General features: G+C 39.2%; 1 protein-coding gene across 1 annotated transcript in view; it reads right to left on the bottom strand.

The window, feature by feature from the left end:
* The window catches only part of LOC134536617 (uncharacterized), a 53,288-nt gene extending 41,427 nt beyond the window's left edge, over window positions 1-11,861 (bottom strand). The window contains exon 1 of the mRNA XM_063376410.1: window positions 11,753-11,861. The gene's annotated coding sequence lies outside the window, so the exon portion shown is untranslated. The remainder of the gene's footprint in view (window positions 1-11,752) is intronic.
* Window positions 11,862-12,556: the final 695 nt, after the last annotated feature.

The raw sequence follows: 12,556 nt of genomic DNA, 5'->3' as shown, positions 1-12,556 counted from the left end.
ACGTTTTCAAAACATTTACATTTACTCGAAATCCTTACAACAGCCTAAATATGTACGGCTCGGTTACATACTAAAATCTATTGATGGTATAGGGTACTATCCTTATAGCGATAACGATGCAATCATTCCCCCCGAAGAAGCTAAACATAACTCTGTTTTTATTTTTGACGATGTGGCTAGCGAAAAGCAGGGAAATATTCAAAGATACTTTTCAATGGGTCGACACTCGCACGTAGATTGCATATACTTGTGTCAAACATACTCCAGAATACCGAAACATCTTCTAAGAGATAATGCGAACATTATTATTCTATTCAAAATGGATGATCTAAACCTTAAACATGCATACGAAGACCACATTTCGAGCGATATGTCATTTAACGAGTTTAAACAAATGTGTTCCGTGTGTTGGAGTGATAAGTACGGTTTCCTCTCGATTTTCAAGGATTTTCCACTATATAAAGAACGTTTCAGAAGGCAATTGGATCAGTATATTGTTAGAGATGACTGACTCCATAAGTAAGTTCGGACATAGTGCCATGAAACGCGTGCGTGAAAACATTAGTATTACAGAAATGCGAGATGGGAACTTGTCGGCAAATGGTAAATTATTACGCAATCTAGGGCAGCCTGTACATTCTAACGATGCTAGCACTAAACAGTACGTGCAGGAAATAAACTCACAAACACTACAAGGGCTGAAACTAGTTGTGGACTCTACGAATGAAAAACAAAATGCAAATTTTGAACGTTTGTTTACTAACATAAGAAATGTGTTTGATGAAATTCTAACCAAAAAACTTGAAATTGTAATGGATGACTTAAATGAGAAAATATTGGCTCTGAGTCATGATGACGAATTATTTAGGCACTGCGAACACATGCGTGAAACGATACTTAAACAAAATGATGAAATGAAACCTGTTATTGAAAAAGGTTTTATGAATTTACATGAAAAGTTTCTGTCCGAAATGAGTGTTCGCATGGATAAGTTGGAAAAATATGTGGCTAATAAGCCTTTACAAGATTCTAAACTTTTACCTCAAAAGGGAAGAAAGTAAGTCTCATAAAAGGTATATAAATGGACGATGATTAGTTTAAGCCGCACTGTATTACCATGTCTGAATCTACGAAAGAGCTGCATGATATAATCAAGAGTATTCGTGAAAAATATGAAGGCTTCCATGAGCTTCATGGGAAAGTGTAATCAGGTGAAGTACATTCACGTGAACCTTCAACTGCGTGTAACACAATCCTTAAAAATACTGAATAAATTATGCTGAGTAAATTGTGTTCAAAGAGGTAATCTAACAATTATAGCCAAGGATGGATTCAAAGGTTAAATTAGCAAGAATGAATTTACATACATGTCGTTTAATCCTGGGCAAAAGCCTCACGTAAAACATTCTTTCACATACAAGAGTAATACTGGGTTTTTAATAATACTGATAGCAAGAAAAATTAGCGGTACAAATGCCACGGCACGTGAACACATATCCATGTTTTCTTTAGGATTAAATACTTAATACATAATAGAAACTTGATAGATACTTGATGGATAGAAATATTACAATTAAGTATTAACGCTTACACAATGTCGTGAACACAGACATGCCTCATTAGAGAATACAAAAAAACGTCAAATGAACATGCAGGCGACCGCGGCCTAACCTACACTAGGCGGTATAAGCTTACTGTAAAGCATGATAAAGCATGATATAAAAGGAAAATTCACAAATTAATACATTACATACATTACGTAAAAACAAGTCCTAACGAAGACTGTAGACCAGACGGGGAGAGACGTCAAACAAACTATGCATGGTACTAATACAAAAAAATGATCAAAGAAAGCAATAAATGCCAAATAGAATTTAGACGGTGACGGCCGAAATGGAATTTATAGTAGAGCTATTACCAAGTACCGTTTACATTACTGTAAGGGTCACCACCTTACAACACTTACGTGCATTCTCCCCGCTGTCACACACTCTCTCTAAAGCAAGTATCAGACTACATGCTTAATTCACGACCAGCACCGACTGACTGCTAACGAACAAGAAGAGCCTTCAAGGCATTACACCTAGTTTTAATTAAGCAAGAGGGCGCCACGCGCATGCGCGGACACCTCACGAGGGGAAGACAAAACACAGCACTGGACGCAGAGAGGGGGGGGGGGAAGGTAGGAAGGGAAGGAGCGCCGAAGTCCGCCGCGCGGCGCGAAGTTCAAGTGACGCGCACCGACCACTTCAACTATTTACTTGCTAAGAAGGAAAAATTAGGTTGTGATATTATTAATGAAAGAATATTCGAGCCAATTACTTCGCGCTTAGATAATATAAAACATGAAAACATATCTCCTACCCTTGTTAAAACTGAGAAAGTTTTAACTGAAGCTAAAGAAAAACCACCTGTTAAAATCTTATGTCGAAAGCGGAAGATCGTACACGTAAACGAAGAAGATGTTCCTATTTCATATTTAGTACAGCATAAAAAAATATGTTCGTCAGAAAATGCTTCTACATACTTGTCATGTACTTCACGCAAAGGTGATCCTACTTATGGTGTTTTTAAACGTATTAAGAAGTGGTATATGGGAAAATTAGAAGTGCATTTTTTACCAGGTGATAATATTAAAGTAGGAGGATTTACTACGACCGGGACACCTGGACTTTATGATTTGCTATTTCTTAAAGATCCTCAGCGATATACTAATGAAGATTTAGATCGATATAAGCAAATGTTAAAAACTACAAGTGCTCATTACAAAAATAACTGTTCGAAAACTAATTCGTTTAAAGACGAGAATCATATAAAATACGATGTCATATCTAAAATGTTCCCTGAAGTAGGTACTGTAACAGGATCGGGATTAGTTAGTAAATTATTTGATAATAAAAACTGTCTTACATATTTTGGAATGACCCGAATGAGCTGGTAAATCGTCTCCGCTTGCTGCTAGCTTCTAAAGAAGCAGGGAATACTTCTCATCAAAACGAAATAATATCCATACTTGAAGAACTACAGGAAGACGGATACATCTCGAAATGAGCCGTCGAGCCATTGCAAAGGAGTTACATAGGCCTGCGCGACGCACTTTTCCTAGACGAAGTATTCTGACATTAGGGCTTTTAGACTTATTTCAGGCCGATTTGGTTGAAATGATTCCTTATTCTAAAGTGAATGGTGGGTATAAGTATCTTCTTACTGTTATAGATGTTTATTCTAAACGAGCGTGGGCAGAGCCTGTAAAAAGTAAAAACGCTAATGATGTGACTTTAGCTATGGAGCGCGTTTTAAAATTAAGTTCCGTACCTAAGAACTTACAGACTGATGCAGGAAAGGAATTTTATAATAGTAAATTTCGCGCTCTTATGAAAAAACACGGAATCAACCATTATTCTACGTTCACCGAGATAAAAGGTGGAGTGGTCGAACGTTTTAATCGTACTTTAAAAGAAGCTATGTGGAGGGAGTTCACAGCAAAAGGCAGTTATAAGTGGATTGATATGTTACCGTCATTATTAAATGAATATAACAGCAGAAAACATCGAACAATTGGTATGGCTCCGACTGATGTAAAAGACAACTCGCTCCTGAAAACGATTTATTCTAACATAAATAAACTAGAGTTTAAAAAGCCAAAAGCCCAAGTTGGGTAATTTGTACGAATTTCTAAATATAAACGTACATTTGAGAAAGGTTACACTCCTAATTGGTCGACTGAGATCTTTCGTATTTTTAAAATACGTAATTACCGTCCGAGATGTTACTACTTGGAAGATTTACGAGGTTCACCGATACGTGGTGGATTCTACGAGGAAGAAATTCAACCTACCAAGTACCGGAAAGATTATTTAGTAGAAAAAGTAATAAGACGTAAAGATGATAGTTTGTTTGTGAAGTGGTTAGGTTTTGATAAATCTGAAAACAGCTGGATAAAAACTACTGATTTTTGTAAATTATAGTATTGTACATTTTTATGTATTGTAATATTTACGTTTAATAAATACATGTTGTAAATAATTGTTTTATTTATTTCCGTACTGTATAAACCTTTTTCTTTAGCGTCGGAGCACTTGTGGGTGGTACTTAAAATGGTATTAGGAGGCTGGAGCGAGCGGCGACAGGCTCGGGCTATTAGGGGCGTTGAAGGGCTGTGACAGGGCAGGAGTAGGTACGTCAGAGGGTGTACGTCACGGGGGAGCACGTTCTCGGACAGGTCTGTCAAGGAGGGGCGTGGGGGGAAGGGGTGTCATAAAACTGTAGACGGCTAGGAGCAGGCTTCAGTTGTATCAGATACGGGAGATATACTAAAAAAGACATGTCTTTACACGAAAGCTATGTCGAGCATGCCTGTTCGAGTGTGGAGGAAGGTCTAGCTGTATTTCAATAAATATAATTTTACCTACATACCGCTTTTTTATTCATACCCTATATTCCTCAAGGTACTTATACTTAATTTGATATCGTAAAATGATCATGTAATTATACATAAACATTAAAATATCTGCTTCCATGCAGCTTTTAAACACGAGTATGCAAACACGGACTCTGAAAAATTTCTGGTCCGCTAAGATGGAGTAATAAATTTATATTTTTTAAAATTATAATTACTTTAACTATCGCATACACAGCAATGAAATAATAACATATATGTTAGTTAAAACCTGTAAATTATTATGCCTTTAAGAATAAATGGTTGTCACAACAACAAAATGACTGAGGATTTTATGGTCTATAAGGATCATAACAACATTGGTACGGGATAGAAAGTCGGCCTTACATACACTAAGGTGCTTTAGGATGGTGGTGACATCATCGGATGAAATCAATATGGCGGAATCCAGGATGGCTGCCTCTAGCAGACGATAATGGTTTAGATTATTGTTTTTATAATAAATTTATTTTAAAGATGGTAATGTTATGAAAAATTGCGACAGGGATGAGTGGGGTGTTCGATGATGTAATCGTAATGTAGAAGAGTGGGGCGCTCGATGATGTAAATGTAATGTATAGGAGTGTGGTGCTATATAATTGTAGCATTTAATTAAAATTAAATTATTAATTTTTATTTTTTTAATTAAAATCGGATAATAAATAAGGATTTTCAAGATGGCGGACATGACGTCATAATAAGGTGGAATGTTCTAGAAAACAAAATGGTCGTCGGGGTTAAAGTCAAATCCAAGATGGCGGCCGGAAGTGACGTAACCCAAGATGGCGGCCGGAAGTGACGTAACCCAAGATGGCATCCGGAAGTGACGTAATCCAAGATGGCGGCCGGAAGATGGCGGCCGGAAGTGACGTAATCCAAGATGGCCGCCGGAAGTGACGTAATCCAAGATGGCCGCCTCTAATCCCTGAATCCCCAGCCCCCAGCCCCTGTGCCAGAACATACTATAATTACCTACTCATTGTCGCAGAAAAGTTTGGACGCGTGGTGCACAAGAGTATGTTTGGTCATAAGCAATAATTAAACGATATATATCTCTTGTAAAATATCCAAAACTATTTGAAACTAAACAATCTACCATTATGATATTAGTGTTTTATGCCACGGAGTTCTTCATTCTACTACCCAACTTTTAATAATACTTCCTCTTATTCATTAAAATAATAGTGGTGGCAACCTCTTATTGCATTCAATTCTTGTTATACGATGTTATATGTATATATATATATATTTATATACATATAACATCGTATAACAAGAATTGAACACTGTTTTAAAATCTGATAATCAAGGGAGATAGTCTGTAAAGCGGCTTTTATAAACGTCACGTCAGTTTCCACAAGGAATCACCTCCCGAGAGGTTTCGGTTGGTTTCCGAACAACCTGTACAGACGCGTGTGTTTACTGGTTGTAAACATTCGCCCCGGCTGTTGAGAGACGGTGTTGGAGTGTGCGAGTCAGAACCACATCTCGTGGCCTTGTCACCTGCTGGGTAGGCGACGCAAGCATCGCTCTGCCGTTGCGTGCTCCTGTTTCAGTCAGAGATTAGGGAAGATTTCAGATGGAGAATTTTGCATTAGCCATCAGACGTGAAATAAAGCCGTATTTTCCCCCATTTTTTGCTCCTGATTTTCACATACCAATATGTTGGACTTTTGTTTATTTTTGTATAAACTGTTCTAGCCTGCTTTTATTAACGACTGTAGTTAAGCTGTTCGTAAGAAAATTAGAGCAAAATTTTACTGGTTAATATTGTTACGATTTATAAGGTGGGAGAAAACTGGGTTCGTAAAGGATAGCCCAATTAGGTTTTTCTACACTCTACAGTGTTATTGATTACTAATATTTACATTAATAATAAAAAAAATTGTCTGTTAAGTCGGTTTACGGACGATAGTTTAACGTGACGTCATAACAAAACATTGATGAAATGATTGCATACTTTTAAGATAAATTGAATCACTTTTATTGAATTATCACTATTTTGTATGGATACAAAGGAGTGAAATGAAATCTACAATTTAATTGAAAAAATTATTTTTATTTGCACTCATTAATTCAAATATGTTTATTACTTTAACGAAGAGATTATTTTAACTTTAATACATGTTTGCTATTTAACTTCTTCCAATCTGTGTTATTCTGTTAAGGATAGGACGATGATAGGAAAAGTAGGAAACGAATGGGAGTGTTTCAAGTTTAATGTGCCTCGAAAAAGTCAAATCGATGGTTGTTCCAATCGAGTGGAAGAGAGATAGATGCGGCGCAAGCGTACAATGAGCGTAACGGGACAATGTGCATAACGGGACACTTTTTAGTGCGTGCAGCCGGCGTTTATCGATTTATTAGACGTCACGTAAAAAATTGTATTTAAAAATGCCCGATTACAAAACACTGAGACTTAAAAATGTTTATTCGCAAGTCACTCAATGTCTAAGTTCCACAGTTCGCACTCCTCACTGTAGCTAGGCTCAACAGTGGTTCGCCCCTTACCTCGCGCCTGTCCACACACACAGTATTTACCACTTAGTCGCACCATCTGGATCCAGTCGAAATCCGCGTCGCGCCACTCTAAGAAGGAGGGGGGAGGTGTTTGTCTCCCTCCCTCTTCACCGATGCCGCACTTTCCTTCACTCGCGGAACTCTCCGAACTCTCTGAACTCGCTAGGAACTCCTCGCTGAACTCCCTCGGAGGCCGGCGTTGCGCCTAAGTACCTGGGCGCCCTTCTCGAACCGACGAGAGCAGCTGCGACGAGTCGCGTCACTTCACGCGGCGGCCCGCGGAATTCCCAAGGCCGCTCAGCGATAGATAACAGCGCCGAGGCAGGACGATGCGCGGGCTGTACGTGGTCGAGCAGGGCCGCCAGCCAGCATCACTGTCTGGTCTCTCGCGTTCGTGACAATATGTTTATGTAATTAAAACTAAAAAAAACGAATCTTCATAATACAAATGTAATGGTATGAGTTGAAATTTATCTCCAATTTAACCTCCAATACAGGTACAGCTGATACATTTGTAAACAAACAGCCGCCATATTTATACGTGTAGTATACTGGAATCCCACTATCTTTTTGGCTTCACCCCCTTCGTCTATATTTTGACTTTATGCTCCATATGTATATTTCCCTAATCTCAGGTTCCAGCCCCACAGGGAGCAATCGCCGATCATGTGTGATATAGGGGAAAGTCTTACAGTACCGACCACCCTAATGTTTTTGAATGTAACTTTAAAGGGATGTACAAAATGGCCAGTTAAAAAATTTAAAATGTTAGCTCAATCAATCGTTTATAAAATAAAACTAACAATGTATCAAAATATTATGAAGTATATTATTTGAAAACAAAATCAAAAATGTCATAATATATCAAAGTTAAAAATGTGTCGTCCAGTACCGACCAGTTCCTCTTTTAGATGATTAAAAATCTTTATTTCCTAATAATAATAGTACCATGGTAATTTTAATGTAGTAATTCGTAATTACAGATATTATAAAAGCAATGGCAAACATAACTATGTTAATTAATAAAACTAATGTTATTATATTACAAAATTAGATATTAACTACATCCTAGTTTTGACATTTCTGTTTGCTGTCCATTTAATTATGTTTACAAACGTCACATGTGAAATGAACAATATTTTCTTGGTCCGTACATTCAACATGTGCCCAACCTTGACATTTGATGCACTGCACCCAGTCTTCTTCAAACGATTCTTGACAAATTATGCACTCTGTGATCTCTTTTGTTGACATAGGAACACTACGAACCTCATCAAAGTCCAATTTCTTAACATGCTTCTTATATGGATTGTCCCCTATTTTCTTTTTACTTTCTTTAGGAACACCTGATTTTCGTGCTTTCTTATCTTTTTCATTTCTTCGTAGCTCTCTTTCAGCCTTTCTCTTCTCTGCGTTCATTCTTTTTTCTTCGGAAAGTTTCTTTTTTTCCTCAAGCTGCTCTTTGTACGGTGTTGATGTAAGAATCTCAGATTGCTGTGATCGTTGTTTTCTCCTTTTCACCTTAATTCGGGAAGAATTGTTTGCTGGAGAGATATCTGTAAGAATTTTCTTGAAATCAGATGAAACTGAAGAAACTGGAAGAGATGGGCCGACGAAAGAGTTTGAAACAAGAGCAGATGAAGGTCCTGGCTGTGGTTCATGGTGGATAGAAGTGACAGCTGGTAAAGTTTCCTGTCTTGAAATGTTCATATGTGTTGAAGTTCCTGGTTCCAGTAGAGTGAGATTAGTTGAAGTGAGAGCTGATAAAGTTCCGTGCTCTAGAATGTTCGTTTGGGTCGAATTTCCTTGTTCCAGAAGAGAAAGAACTGATGAAGGTTCCTCTTCTGACAGGTTGTTGTCTGTTGAAGTCCTTGTTTCTAGTACAGTGAGATGAGTTGAAGTGACAGCTAATGCAGGTCCTTCTTCTGATAAGTCGGTTGGACTAAGAGGTGATGTAATTATACAGTCAAGAACATTTGACATCTCACAGGGTGTAGATGTTACAGATTGACGAGCCTCTAAAGTTACTGCTCCAGATTCACAATCACTTGCTTCTGGCTGTCGAAAGTGCTCAGATGGTATGAAATCCAATTCTGTGAAGGCACCCGGGTTAATAGGCCAGAGTCCAGTGCATGCAAAAGCTGATTGCGCCAAATCCATCCTACATATTGAAGTGTAGGCAGTGTTGACCAAACTAGCTACATCCTTCTGTGAGATCTTCAAAGGGCTATATTTTCTCATCCAAACACCACATGCTTGATTGTAGGCTGCTTTGAAAGGCCGCATTACTGCCCTGTCCAAGGGTTGCATTTTATGTGTGGTATGAGGCGGAAGGCTTATCATGTGAACATTGTGTTTTTTTGCAAACAGAATAACATTAAGATCCTTGTGGCTGCTGTGCCCATCAAGTATGAGAAGAACTGGTTCTTCTTTAGTAGGATGAGTTCTTTCAACAAACAGCTCCAACCACTTCAAGAATGATTTGGCAGATATCCAACCACTTTCTTCAGCAGCGAATACACTTCCAGAAGGGGCATCCTTTTTTAGAATTGCATCTACTCGCTGTTTGTTAGGAAAGACAAAAAGAGGAGGTACAAAAATGTCACCTGCAGCGTTTATGCACAGTAACACAGTCACATTTTTCCCCCTCTCCCCCGATGTGATTTTGCTCACTTGCTTTTTACTTTTTTGTGCGATCACCTTGACATCATTGTCATGAACAATTGAAACGCCAGTTTCGTCACAGTTGTGAATCCTGCTGGGAGAGAAACTGTGCTTGTCAAGTAGCTCTGAGTATTTTTTGAAGAAACGTTCAACTTGATGTTTGTTGAAACCTAACGCTCTCTGCATGCTTGTGGATTCAGGTGTTCGTAGAGAAAGCTCAGGATGGCGTGCCATAAAGTCGTAATAAAACTGTTTACCAGCACTTTTTTGTTGTTTGTTAAACTGGTGAGGTATCTTAAGATGCTCAGCCAAATCAAATGCCAATTTCATAAATTCTGTCCTACTTAGGGGCATGAATCTGTCATCCTGATCTTTCATATAAAAAACCAGTTGATTTTCTATTTCGTTACTAAAAGTTATTTGAAATCTTCCCATCTGAGGAGTTAACATTACAGTTTTCCCAGCTTGGATGTCTCTCAGTCGATCTCCTAGTGTTGTTTTTGGAACCGAAAATGCTATAGCCGCCTGACGTTGTGACATTCTGTTAGAACGAACTTCAGAAATAGCCATTTTCATATTATTCTCACTCCATTTTCCTTTTTTTCTCCTCTCACTTTCAGCCATTTCTTTTCTGAAAAGAGACAAAAAACGAAAATGATACTTTTTTGTTTATAACTTAATACAAATTACATTGATTGATTGGCTCAGTGGACAATTTTTGAGTGGTAAGCACTGGATGACAGGTGGTCGGTACTGTACGATGGTTAAGTGGTCGGTACTGTACGACGTACACTGGTAGCAGTAGTGTCGACCACGCATTGTTTATTCATCACATCGTTAAAATCATTACATGCATTTTGACGTAATTGCATGTAGATTAAATATATGTAAACAAGAAATCAAAAACTCACCCAAAAAAGGAGAAACAGCGTAATCAAAATAACTTTCAACACTGAAAACAACAACAAGCACATTCAAGGTCCCGTAGCTCTCACAACTCTGAACGGACAAAGGTGTCGCCAAAGAATATAAGGAATGAAGATAAAACACTTCGCTGAATGCCTGTAAAGTGCTGCTATCTAGCGCCACAAGCGAGAACTAACGATGGTCGGTACTGTAAGACGGTCGGTACTGTAAGACTTTCCCCTACTCGCTAGACTTCTCACATCCCTGCGGTCCAGAGAGATGAGTTGGTGTCAGACTGGTGGGTGGCTCAGTTCTGTCGCCCACCACCAGGGCGCATGCCTGCGCTGCTGCCAGACTGGTGGGTGGCTCAGTTCTGTCGCCCACCACCAGGGCGCATGCCTGCGCTGCTGCCACCCTGGTTACAGACCAGCAGCGCCCCAATACCGCCCTTCACGCAATTCACACCTGCCGACCACCATATCGTACTGTCTCTCCGCCCTGCTCCTCCACTCGGGACTACAGCTCATGTTTTACCAAAATGTCAACATGACTCTTCTCAGGGCCGCAGTCAGGAGTATTATTTGCAATGAAATTTTTGGACAATTGTTACTCTAAAATCTCAAAGAATAGTAGACTTTTAGTCCTCCAATGTTTACAACATAGTAATTTTAAGTAATGATTTTGAACCAGAAAAGAGAACTAGTATTTTGTATTGTGCTCATTTTTATTGAATTGTTTCAATACTTTGTTCTCAAGTCAATTGTTTGATTTCGTTAATACAGTTCATAAATACATAGGTATATATTAATTTTAATAAATACATCAAGTCATACAGTTACACCATGTCAAGTTTGCACACGTGTAAGTATATATTTTATACAAACTGGTATGATATATAGACTGTGCTTGGAACTTGTGTATGAGGGCTGCAACATGGAGGAAACACACTTATGTTGCCCGCTAGTAATTAAAATAATATTTCAATAATTATATCAATGTAACATTATGTAGCTACATTGCTGTTGTTTTGTAATTGTGATTTCTTTGAGATCCTGTAAGGACAGGCCAGGTTACCGCGGACCTCCTCTTGTTTCAGAGCGTGCCCCTGGCCTGATGCGCACTTGGCTAGTGACATGCGCGCCGGACTGTAGGGGAACATGGTGGCTCAAGGCTTGTACTTCCACTTCATCACGGACACACGCACAGTCGGGAGGGAGTACTCACGAGGACGGAGGTCGCCGCGGCGGCAGGCTCATGGCAGACCTCGAGCAGGCGGGTTGAGGCCCGAGAAGCAGCGCAGGAACTCAGCAGCGCGACCCCCGCGCGTGAGACATCGCGGCGACCACACTTCCTGCCGCGGGCAATCAATGGCCGGCATCGATCACTCGGGCGCTGGTCGCCATGCCGACCACACAAACACCGCACGCCGGTGGTCTGGCTGCCGTGGCGGACGTCTCCGGTGCTCCGTGGGCGTTATCGGGCGGCAGGCGGACTTGTGAAGGTTTGCGCTCACAGGCGCAGTTCCTTGTTTCATATTAGTGATCTCCCTTCAATTTATCTCTAGAGCGCTCTTGCTTTTTTTTTCTGGGTCACAAATTTTCTTGTCATATATTCATTAAATGTTATTTTAGAGTTTTAAAACTTCACGTAAGCCCTTATAATTAAGTATGAACACTTGGGTGACTTTTTACCGGTATTATGTATTCTGTTATAACCATTTGTTCGACAAAATTTGAGATAAAATAAAGAATGAACCAGTTTCGATGGTAAATTAAAACAGTTTAATTCAGACCATTTGCAACAAATCATGCATCAAATTAAAGGTAAACTAATCCATTGTTTTACGAATGTTCAATATGTACATCTGCAGTATAGACAAACAACCTTAAGTCCCATTCTTCTCACTTTTTTGTTAACAAGTCCGGAGTAATGGAAGCAATAGTCATTTAATTCTGTCTCTCAACTCTGGCAAATCATTAAAGCCCTCCCCATAGTGTACCTGATTTCTGCTAGCCTCTTTTATACCCA

Source organism: Bacillus rossius, chromosome 11 (genome assembly GCF_032445375.1).
Source record: "Bacillus rossius redtenbacheri isolate Brsri chromosome 11, Brsri_v3, whole genome shotgun sequence".
NCBI lineage: Eukaryota > Metazoa > Arthropoda > Insecta > Phasmatodea > Bacillidae > Bacillus > Bacillus rossius.
The sequence above is the reverse complement of the archived record's forward strand: the minus strand, read 5'-3'. Positions and strand labels throughout refer to the sequence as shown.